Source organism: Chaetodon auriga, chromosome 22 (genome assembly GCF_051107435.1).
Source record: "Chaetodon auriga isolate fChaAug3 chromosome 22, fChaAug3.hap1, whole genome shotgun sequence".
NCBI lineage: Eukaryota > Metazoa > Chordata > Actinopteri > Chaetodontiformes > Chaetodontidae > Chaetodon > Chaetodon auriga.
The window spans coordinates 8,337,808-8,350,257 of record NC_135095.1 but is presented as its reverse complement, the minus strand read 5'-3'; positions in this window follow the sequence as shown (position 1 = coordinate 8,350,257).

The following is a 12,450-nucleotide window of genomic DNA, read 5'->3' as shown; positions in this document are numbered from 1 at the left end:
ATCACACAATAAACTGATAATGTAGAGAGAGGAAATGAAATACTGTCCTCCATTTCTGGTGAGGATAGACCCCTGCAGTCACTATTTAAAAATGTAGAGACAGAAATTAAAGTGCATATTAAATAAAGTGCATCAGTTCTCAGATTTAGCCTTAATACCTTTTAAAGGACTGGATAAAAATTAACTTTTAATATGGGCTCCCCTGGAATGTTTAAGAACACACTCCTTCACTAATGTGATGTAAATTAGTAAATAAGTAACCAAAAGTCAATTATTAAATGAAAAAAATATTAAAATCCCCTTGTGGTGAATTTTAGTTCAATCTATTAAGAAAAGTGATTATCCCTTTAAATAAAATTGGTTTGCAGAAAAGGTTTTAAATCAAAAGCATCAAATAAAAACATGATGAGATTGTGATCTGTAATTACAACATGTGAAAGAAACAGAAATACTTCATTCCAAATTAATAATGTACTAAAAAGGCAAAGCTTTGCTGTTCAGTTGGACACAGGCTTCTATATGGCACTGCTCATGCTCAAGTCACTGTTTGTGTGTTGTATGATTTTTTGAGGGGGATCTGTGGACACGAGTCGAAACACCGTCAGTCCCACTGTGAACCTGAACAGCAGAGACGAGTGTATTGAGTGGAGGTAAATCTGTATTGATAGGCGATATTACAGCTGCACTCAGTGACCATCCTCTGTGTACAGTACACCTATATCCATCAGCACAGAGAGATACTATGGGATTAAATGTGTGTGTGTGTGTGAGTGTGTGTGTGTGTGTGTGTTCCTGCCCTGAGCTTGTAGGCTATATCTTACAGGGATTAGAAGGTGACACAAGTTCATACTAAGGAAATTCACCTGATGTGACACGTGCACACACACACACACATTTTCATGTCCAAATATTTGTACAGTTTATCGAAGTAAATTAAAGATCAGCATTAACAAGTATTAAAAACTGGGTGGATCACTGGCTCCAAAGACTGCTTTTTAAATGGAAGCTGTGTGAACATTTTATATTACTGAGTGGTTCACTGCTTTTTTTTATTTTAGCTGATTCCTAACAAATGTTTCAATTAAGAGTAATGGTATCACCAGTATGTCATTAATTGCAGCACTATTTGTCAAAACTTTTATAGAGGAAAATAAGTATTTCTAACAATGTAAAACTAATTGGACTTTTTCGAACATGCACAATAGTTAATAATGACTTTTATCAGTGAACAAAGATATTTTCTATGCAGCTGCCTGTATTTGTTCTAAACACATATACATACAAGCCTGCTACTGGTGTTTTTAATGGTCCATATGTTATTATTATATGTGATATATTACACTTTGTGGAACATACAGATGTATGCTGCTAACACTTGCAGTTCATGCAACTTTAAAATGTGTAGATTTGATCTATAAATATATATATTTTTCCTTTTTATATAATTTAATTGTAAGACAGGATTGCTAATAAAGCTATTTGTTATTTGGATTTAACTGATGCAATTGTGTTTAATTTCCTATATGCTGAAGATGCATTTTTAAAAATATGTAAATTAATATGCATAAGTCATAAAAGAACCATAATTGGGCAACAGATTGTTACATTTTTCTTGTTCTTTGTTGCTTTTTTTGGTCGAAATAATTATGCACTGTCCCAGTTACTGACATTCCTGAGCAGCAACTGTCAAACTTGAACAAAAATACAGTAAAGGAAAGCAGTAAAGTCATAAATCACCTCAAGTATGACATTAAGAGATGTTAGTCCCACGAATGGACATACTGTAGATATGATATTAAGCACTTATCATCCAAAACTTTACACGTAAATGGACCTCAGCACTCAAGACTCATCAATCTTTCATTTCATTCCTCTTGTCTAGCCAATCACTCACATCAATTGAGAAAAAAGTACTGACGAGGGACAAGTACTGACTCCACCGTTAACTTTCTTTGATGAGATTTTTTTCCATAATTTGAATCTGTCAAGTCAATCTGCAACATGGCCGAGGAGGTGAGGAGAGGAGAGGAGAGGAGAGGAGAGGAGAGAAGGGAGCTGAATCTCATGGAGGTGGCCAGGGCGCTCCATTTGGCTCCGCTAATTTGCAATCAGACACTCTCCTTGAGCCCTATCCCTGCCATGTCTCAAGACAGTGTGGATGGCAGCCGAGACAAAGCTAGCATTCTCGGCCTCTCAAGGCCCCTCTTAGTTTTATTTCAGGCCACTGCTCTCAGACACAGACCATTCTGCATGGAGCACCCAAAGCTATAGGAGAGGAGGAAGGAGCAAGTTTCGGAGGAGGAGGAAAAGAGGCGAGGGGAGGTGTGGAAAAAGTGGGAGGAGGCTTTGTTGAGGGCCAAACTGCTGTCTCTCCCCCATCTCCCTCTCCATCTACCCTCCTCTCGCTGCTCTTTCCTCTTCTTGGACGGTACCCCGGCCTGTTCCCCTCTAGCATGCTGCAGTGCGGTGCCACGCCCCACCTAGCGCCATGAAAAGACTCCAGATTTGGATCGATCACACTCCTCTGATCAGAAGAGCCCATTGTGACTTTTTTCACCTCTGAGTTAATTCTGATTCAAGGTAAGTATTCCAAGTGTGTGAAGTTCAATCAACCGGTGAGCAGTTCAATTTGGCTACTGCACATGCACCAAATAAAGGACATGCAGTACAGTATCATCTAGGGGTGAACTGATCCCGTACACCGCATCTGTATTGGGCCAGATCCTCATTTTGTTAAGCGGATCGGACATCAGCCATGACATGTCTGAGCCACATCAAACAGCTTCTTTGACAATGACACAGGTTTTAGTGCCACAGAAATCCAACTCTCATAATAACTTACTTACTTACTTACAGCTTTTAATTCTGGGAACAAAAGATCACTGGTATCAGATCGGTACTCAGCAGATACCTTAAGCTGAAGCATCAGAGTCAGCATCAAGAGAAGAAAGACAGATCCCTTATATCATCCACATCTAAGCTGCTTCAAAGCTTCTCTTTGTGCATCCCGTCCTTTGTGATTGGTATGTGCTGCATATCTTTTATTAAAGTTTTGTTTATACAGTGCAGGTTGGCTGAGCATGCATGTTATTATTGCAACACCGCGTTAAGGGAAGTAATGAAAATGAGCGAAGGATAATAGCTTTTCCTGGAGCTTACTGAGAAGAGCACATGCCACTAACAGATGAGTGTAACTTATATTTAATTGAATCTTTAAGGACTCTGATAACAAGAGCGTGAGCACACGTGCATGCAAAATTGTCTGCATGTGCACCTGCGTTATCGCTTTATTATCAGCAGTCCAGTGGTTGTGCAGTATGTTGTGGCTTGGTTGCCACAGGTAACAGGTCAATAATTACCCAGAGGGCCTTGGGTGTCCTCAAGCTCAGGTCAGAACCACTTCCCCATGAGAGAGAGGGACAACCATGAGCCCCAGCTGCCATCTGTAATTCTAGGCCTGTGCGGTTATCAGCGTCTTATCTTGCTTGAAATGCTGCATTGTGCACGCAGGCCTCATTATGGGCAGAGCCACGCTTCAGGAGTACGCTGCATTTTATGAAGTGACGACATGAACTTTCTTTTTCTTTTTTTTAGCATGATGTTTACCTCGGCTTTTTTTTTTTTTTTTTTTTCTTCAATACAGAGCTGCCACGTGTTCGGCCATGGCTGAATCAATGAATCAATGGCTGGACAGTTGTCCTTCATTACACATCAATAGTGTTTACAAGCCGGCCCCAAAAGTAAAGCTATACAGAGGGGGGGAAAATCTGCCTCAGTCCTCTTTTGGTTTGGGCCAATTCCCACAGGTTGTCTCACTTATTAGCTGCTTTCCTGCGCCGGACCGAAGAACACAATCCCTCTCAGTCTCACTCAAACACATAACAATGCCAGGAATGGCTGCATTTGTGCCGTACGACCATTAGGCAACATCCGACTGCCTAATTCATTCAATTTCTCCCTCTGCCATGCCAGCACAATTGGCCTGAAAGGGCGCAGGTGGGGGGCAGAAGAGGCTGGGAAGCTTGTTGCTGAAATGCAAGCAAGCTAAAGTCGGTCACAGAGTCCTAACTGCGCAAGGGCTGGATGGGTTAAAGCACAGGACACGGGGCAGACTGTTGGGAAAATGGTGTCCTTGAGGCGATCCCAGCAGGGCTCAGCGGTCACCATGACCCCCCACTCTGAGCTTGACCCTGACTATATCTTTAGCAGGGAACGGTACAAATTACTGGATCGTATGGCTCTACTCTCTCCCTTTCTCTTTCTCACTTTCTTTTTCGCTGGATGACCACAAACAGCCATTGTCACTGCAGACCACGAGAACAATTGGGTTCTTATGCTGTGGCCGGTCAGGGGATGGGAGGGTAAACTTCAGCAATGACTGCACTAAGTAAATTATAGCTCCAATGGCCTGTGTGGTTTGGAGGGGCTGCACATTGTGAGAGGTCCTGCAACTAAAACCACCAGTTCAGCACATTTGTTGCCTCTGCAGTGCAAAATGACGACACGGCAAATGCAGACGTTTTTTTGTTTTGTTTTGTTTTTTCATCCTCTCAGTTGGTACAGTTCACATTCATGCAAACACTTTCAAGTGACGACGAGGGCTGTGAAGGAGCACAAGTAGCTCTTTTTGGAAAACGCTCTCACTTTCTAAACTATACTGAGTCACATCTTATGAAAACTGAATAATTGCGTGACTGCAGGGCAATGAAGGATTGCCACAGTCCTGCTCCCTCTCTCCCTGCTCCCTCTCTCCCCCTTCCCTCGCTCAGATCGAGGCTCCGCCTGTCCACTGTCCTCCCGCGTTCTGATCGCTCCACCCTCCCGCCCTATCCCCTTTCTACATGACATCATCTGCACATCTGTCGTCCCAACAGGGTGCTGGTGACACAGACAGGCCACAAAATTAGTAGAGCTCTCCCTCTCTGCCTTTGTCACTACCTTTTTCTTTGCTTCTCGCTCTCAGTATCTTGCTGTTCATCATTCTCTCCCTGTCTCTCTGTCCCCCTTCTTCTCTCTTTCTATAGGTGCTTGTCGTTTTTTCTTTTCCTCCTCACCTTTTTTTTTCCACCCATTTTTCCCTGCCGCATTATGTCCTGTAATAATATGGTTGCATCTCACCGTTTCCTACAATGTGGCACGTACAGTACATTTGAGCAGGCAGGAAACAGCCATTAAACTAAATGATCCATGGGCCTGACCCCCGCCTTGACCCGTGTGATTGTGAGCAAACTCAATCAGCAAGGTCAGCACAAACATGATGTGACTCTTACTTTTTGGGGTTTTTTTCTTGACTTCTTCTGATTTGAGCTATTAGAGCCTGCTAAAACCGGTTAAGAGATTGTGGTTTTATCAATTTGTGTCTTTGTGTGTGTGTTTGTGTGTGTGTGTGAGTGAGAGAGAGAGAGAGAGAGAGAGAGAGAGAGAGGAAGAGAAAGAGAGTGGAAGCGATTTTTAGTGTGTTTCGACAGTAAGGCCCAACCCATTAAGGGCCAAGTATTCTCAAGGGAATAGAAACTTACAGAAGTGTAGCACATGTTTGATTCCCAAAGCCCCAGTGCAATAATTCTTCACATATGAATTACTAACAGATCAAATCAAGTTGCACTGCATCATACCAGCTGCAGTGGAATAACAATCTTTAGTGACGTACATGAACAAATACAATTAACTCCATAATTAACAAAGCTTCCCTCAGAAAAAAAGGGGTTTTCCTACACATTTTTTCTTCACCTAGAGGGGTTAAAAAGGGGTAAAACAGCAGCTTGTAACATGTTTTTAACATATTTTCCTTTGTCCAGAAGTAATGCATGATGAAAAATAAAAAGTGTATTAAAAGAAGCACAGCTAAGAAAATGAAAATCATTGGCTGCGAGCTGACCTGAAGCAGCAGGATGTGGAGCGACTTCGTTTTTGTTTTTGGCAGTTTCAACTCAGATACCGGCACAGAATGCGGCAGATGGGGTTTGAACTCTGGATTACACAGGGGGATCAAGGGTCTGATGACCACCACACGCTCTTCAACCACAATTCAAAGTTATGAACATTTTGTATGTATTTACGTGTGCATGACTCACGACTTTTACTTAAGTAAATCTTACTAATATGCACTATTGTCTGCTTGCAGTTGCAGTGGACACTTTGAATCTCTGCATCAAGACTTACGTCTGGCTCATGTGTCTATCTGTGCATAAAGACACTTACTGTGTGTCACAGCACTGTAAATGAAGATTCTGTCAGTGGGAAAGCACACACGTTGACCTTTTCACATGTGATGTTCTTCTTGTCCTCAGAGAGCACAAACTAATTGATAGCAGCTCAAGTTAATGCTGGAATAAAGTGTAGGGACATTCTTTTAATTTCTCTTTTTAAAGCCACAATCAACACGGTTACAGTTTGAGTTTAGGTTCACTAAAAGCGTTGAGATCCTAACAGAAAAACATTACGTGCATGTTTACACGAACAAACGTGACGGTTACATTTGAAATTTCGATGGTAGGAACCAAGATGGTGGAACCACTAAGGGGTGGTGGGAACTACAGGCTGCTGTACAGCCTCCTGTACTTCGCAAAATAGGACTAAAGAGCCCCCTTGAGGATCTCAGAATTACTCAGTTTATACACTTGTGCCTCTGAAAAGCTGACACACGGTGAAGTCAAACCTACCTCAGGATCAACACTCAATATTTATGCAAAGAATGTGAAATACCTGGAAAAAGAAAGAAGAAAGAAATCTATTGAACATGCATTAGTCAGTTAATATTAAATGATGATGGTGCAATGTGATGATGAAACCCTTTGTTGGCGTATTAGTACTGTACTGCTACTGTCTGTTGTGATCAAGCACACAAAAGCTGCTGTTCTCATGCCATGAAAGACAAAAAAGCTGGTGTAAAACGAACATGACCGACCCAAAGCAGAGGAGTCTGAGCTGAACTGAGACCTTCTCTGGTGCTTTGTCTCCCTCTGCAGTCACAGCAGTGCAAAGGCAGAAGCTGTAACGGCTCAAACATCAAAGAGTGACAGAGTGAGATGAAAAAGGCTGCAAATCCCCCCCCCCCCCCCAAAAAAAGTGGAAAAAATAGCAAAGCAGCTTATTGAGCACTCTGCAGGTTTTCATTCCCATGCATCAGTACAGGTTATAATTCCACTTGTTGGGAGCTCATAAAACAAAACCTACATATATTTTAGGCTGGGATTCCACACAGATAGAGCATCCTGATCTGGGGCCAGTTATAACTCCCTTTAGACAACACATTTTGTAATAAAATCCATGAAAACTTACACATGGATAACTGATAAGCAGCACTTTCAACCAGCTTGTCTGAAGGTGCTGTGAACCTCTTTCCTACATGAATCTTAAACTTATGTATTACTTTACTTTGTCATTTTTCCCCTTTCGGCTTTGTTAGCTGCTCACGGCATTGACTTCAAAGCCACTTCTGGTGATGCCGTGTGTCCATTTTCTCCACATCTGCAACATGTTTACAACTCCAAATCTGTATTTCTACACCAAAAACATAAATCCCGTTTACATAAAAGGAATCATTTCTGAAGACATTTATGTGCCTCGTGGCATTGCTGAAAATATGGCCCTCCCTTCATCTGCTCTCAAAAAGGTTCAAGATGCTTCAAAGACAATAATTGCTCAAAAGTGGAATTGTTGTTCTGCAACATGGAAACAATTTCCCCCTGTCAGCTTTGTCGGGTTTCATGGATGCTCTGAACAGTGTAAATTAGATTTGATTACAAAGTAGTTTCTTTTAGTTGTGTCATAAATACTCTCCTGCCTGTTCACCCCCGGGGTAGTTTTGTTTTTTATCGGTAACACTCCGTAATCTTCAAAGTGCAAGGGGGGACATTCATTTTCCCCAACCACACTCAGATTTCTTGTGCATTCCAGCATGCATTTTACCCCATTACACATATAAGCACCATGTGTTTGTCTTGCCATATTACAGTCTAAACAATGCCGCTGACATTGCGGTAATAGTACAGGCATTACACGACATGACCCCCACACAAATTGCGACAGAAATGCTTTCAACTGTTCTAGTCTCAGAAATATCTCATTTATAACATATCAAAGTGGTGGAGATTATTGGAAAATACTGAAATCAGTGACCACAATTTCCTATTTCCCATGTTAAAATTCTTATTTATGCATGGCTTCTTGTCTGATGACCACACAAAGGGTTCAATGGTGTCCACAATCAAACACAAGCCGAGTTTTTAATGAGAAAGGGAGTTTGGATGCAGTAGAGAATCAAATGCTTAACCCTTCGATGCAAAAGTGGGTCAAAATGATCCACTTTTTTTTGCAGGATCTTTGCAATGAAAAGCTTTTATCATTCATATTTCAGGTATTCCTCAAAAGACTTTTACACTTTTTAAGAAATTGTAGTTTTTGTATTTCCGCCGCAAGTTTGCATAGGAGGGTCAAAAATAACCCACATGCATTTAATCTTACAGAAACCTTTGATTCTTATGAGCTGTAACTGACAGGCTTTAATTTACTCTGTCCCATAAGTCCAACAGTGTCACCAAGATTATTTTACACTGCAAGATGTATGTAAGTATAATGTTAATTTTTTTTTTTTTTTTTTTTTTCAAAACCTCAGAAAGAGTACTGAAAAATATGTACTCAATAACAGGCATTATACTCCACTACAAGTAAAAGTAGTGGTACTGAAAAAATACTCAGGATATGAGTTACTCAGTTACTTTTTAATGCAGCGCTTACTGTATAGAATTGGCTACAGGTGTCTACAGGGTCTCTGCCCCTTGAGGAAGTATCGGAAATGCTTCCTTTCATGGCAGCATCTGGGCACAATCTCCTGACGAAATCTGCTCAGATCTATGTGCAGCGAGTGTGCGAGCTCCAGGTGGAACATCCAGATGTCGACCAGAGATTTGGAGAGGGATCCCATGTGGTCAGAAGAAGTGATCGCCTGTGGGCTGGCCTGTCAATAGATCTCGGCATCAAGCAGGTGCTGATGAGAAGTATGCCCTCACGAGAGGGCAAGGGATGATGGAGCTGCTCCCCATGACAGTTTGCGCTGAAGTTAGCAAAGCCATGCAAGAGCTGACAGGGGTGACATGAAGGACACGCTCACAGTTCTGATCTCCAAGAAACCTCCAATCCAAGCTTGCACAGTGTCTTGACCTTCTGTGAATGCTGATAAGGCAAAGGCCAGTGGAAACGCCACCTTGGCCAGACATACTAATGCTGAGTACACGTTTAAGAAGAGGGATCAGACAACCACTGTGACTGCAAACTCTCAGTAAATATTGATGGTGAAGTAGTGCAGGTGGATCCTCAACTACTTTTCGAGCAACTCACAGCTTTTGCAAAAGCTTCACAGACCTGGCATCAGTGTTCAAGTAGGGGCTAAGAAGTCAACCTCCAGCGCTGTTTGACACCTCCCTGCTGCTTCGACAGCCACAAAAGCCAGAGCTAGCAGATGCCATCTGGGCGCTCCACACACTTGACCTTTCAGGAGTCACAGGCCATGTTCATCAGTACGAGCTGGATGGTTTAACACTTGTTCAGCGCAGCCCACAGACACCTGGATCCACATGCATGGACATCTGCAAGCTGCACAGTGAGTATGTCACAAGGAAGTACGGAGAGGCAGTTGTCATGTTCAATGCTTATAAAGGAGACTTTTATGAGGAAGAAACATTTGTCACGTTTTCTGTAGCAATTTGTGAGAGGTTCTCCTCTTCTCCTCTTCTCACAGAAAGCCTGTACTATAAGGCCTGAAAACCATTTGAGTTGCATGTAGCTGCATGCCAAAATTGTCCGTATGCACATGTCTGACCTAAACAAATTAAAGCCATCAGGGTGTCTAAGCGGATCAGAGACACACATGATATACAGGACTAAGGCCTTTTGGTCGTATTGAAACTCAAATGTAATATTTGAAGATTAAGGCTGGTGCTATTCTGCAGTTTTCTTATTGTCAATAAATCCTACGAAAAGATCAAAACCAACAATGTCTCAATACAGTCTGTGTCTCAGCCCCGAGCACATCACTTTTTTGCATATCTGTAAAAATGGGTCACATGTATATATAGTTTAACATTTAAAACAGCTGGGCCTGCACAATTTAGCAAACACTGCATACACTGCCCTAAATGGTGTATTTGTTGGGGTCTGCTTTCTGCTGGGGATTAGTACGAGCTGGTGAGTGTTTACAGCATCTGGCTGGTGAACATGAGATTGACAACAGTTCCCACGCTCATGGCAATGCAGGAAAGGCAGGTGTGACTCACTGATGTGTTTTTAACGGGTTTTGGAGCTGCATGGAGCTTAAACATAACATTAAAGCTGCATACGCAGTAGGTCTACAAGGCTTTAAGGCACACTGTGATCACAATATTCTAGATACTTTGTCCAACTTGATATGTGTAGGGTTAACACCAAAGAGGCGTTCACTGGCTTCTTTCATCAGTAAAAACACTTTGGATTATTTTGCTTGAGGAAGCAATTTTTTTTTATAACTGTTTTTTTTATAGTCAGCTGTAACATTCACCACATTTTGTTGGTTTTGTCAGCTATTGTCCTTTAAATGTTGTGTAATTTTCCATGTAATATGCAGTGACTGTCAACAGTGGGCTGGTCCTGGAGTGTTTTCACATGTTTCTCATCTTCTGAGATGGTCTTGGTAACAGTGATGATAGTGATGCGCTGGGTATTTTATTTGTTATTCATTGTTATTCTTTGTGCTATCCATTTGTCACTACTGTCTGAACACTAAATTGGTTTTCAGGGACATTAAAAACAGACGCTTTTCGAGTCCAATACGATACTTTTGCAATTGTTTAGAGTTTATGATTTAAGGTTTATAATATTTTTACTATAAATTCTGTCCTCAAAACACTTTGTTAAAATCAGTTCTGTCTTTTCTAACAAAATTCCAAGTAAACAGCGTGAACGCCTTTAAAAAGCACATTCAGGTTTCATACAGACTAACTGTGTGTGGACAAATGCACAGTTTAGTCAGACACACATTAGAAAACTGACTTTTACACACTTACAATTCGGCATGAGCTAAGCAGAGTAATAGTAAAAAGAGTCAGGTTGTAATGGCCATGCTGTGCGCCTGCATGAACATGGTTATTAGTCAGCTGGTAGCCAAACAGCTGTGAATGAGTCAGTGATGGAGAGCATGAATGAAGCCGCTGATGCCAATCAGCTAAAACAAGCATGACGTCAGTGCTCCGCCTGAACTGCTGCTATGCTCCACATACTCTAAAAAGGTTCAAAGTGCTTTCTTAAGTATTTCTAAGTCTGGCATCTCTGTGTTGACCCAGTGCTAAAACACACAATATTAAATTCTACTATTCTGTGTTGTTTTTTTTTCCCTGCCCCAAAATTCATGAACTGGTGATGGGCCTGCGTGCTCCCTTCCACTTCCAGCTGCTTAATATTTAACACTTTCACCTATGAGCCCTGCTCTTCCACAGAAAGATGTCACTTAAAATGAATGATCACGTTTACTGGTCACCAATACTGTTTCCTTGACAAGCACTCAGGAACGCATGGGGATTCTGGGCTCAAAGGACAAGAGGTCCAAAGGCCCACAGAGCCATAAGAGCCATTATTAATCTTTTTAGGCTTGCTTCCAGCTTGAGGCCCCTGTGCGTCACTGCCTTTCTCCAGCCCTGTCACTCATCATCACCGTATGGATGATGCTATCAAAACCTTCTCTGTCAAACAGACAGCTGTCCCAATAGATTTAGCAAATAAAACAAAAGTCATGTTAGATTTACAGCCAGTGTCATCCCTGATCTGACGTCCTGAAGAATTCCTACGCAAACTTCCCCAGTCTCCACGCTCACCTCGTCCTCTGCGCAAAAATATGAGAAGAAACAGATATCACTGTGCCAGCGCCAGGACAGTGAGTGTACGCTGCTTAAGTGCTATCTTGGCTTTGGAAATTGTGGTTTAGGAGGATTATTTGGACAGAAAGAGAGACGGAGAGGGAGGGAAGAGCAGAGTATGAGGCACAGAGAAGACACATATACATGAAGGGTTCTGCCTCTGCTGAACGCGAGCCAGGGACATTATCTGTGAACTGTCCTGTGAAATAGCTGTAGATTGAGACCGTGCACCGAAGTTTCAACAGCCAAGATGGTCCGATTTAGTGGAAAAGCTGCTTCTCATTCTTTACAGTGCTGAGTATATATGACCGCAGCTACAGTTACACACAGGCTCACTGGGCATACGAATCAGGCCAATCTTATGACAGCCAAACAATGATGGGTATTTTATTCTGTTGTACTCCAAATCACTGCTATCTCTCAAACTGCTTTGCTGGCAGCTACAGGGAATTTAAATTAAAAGGTTCATTTCCCACAAAACTGCCCTCAATCATTTTCTGAGAGAGGGTCTCACTTGTGTTCACACGATTGATATCTCACTTTGGACCAAAGCTTATCGGTATTA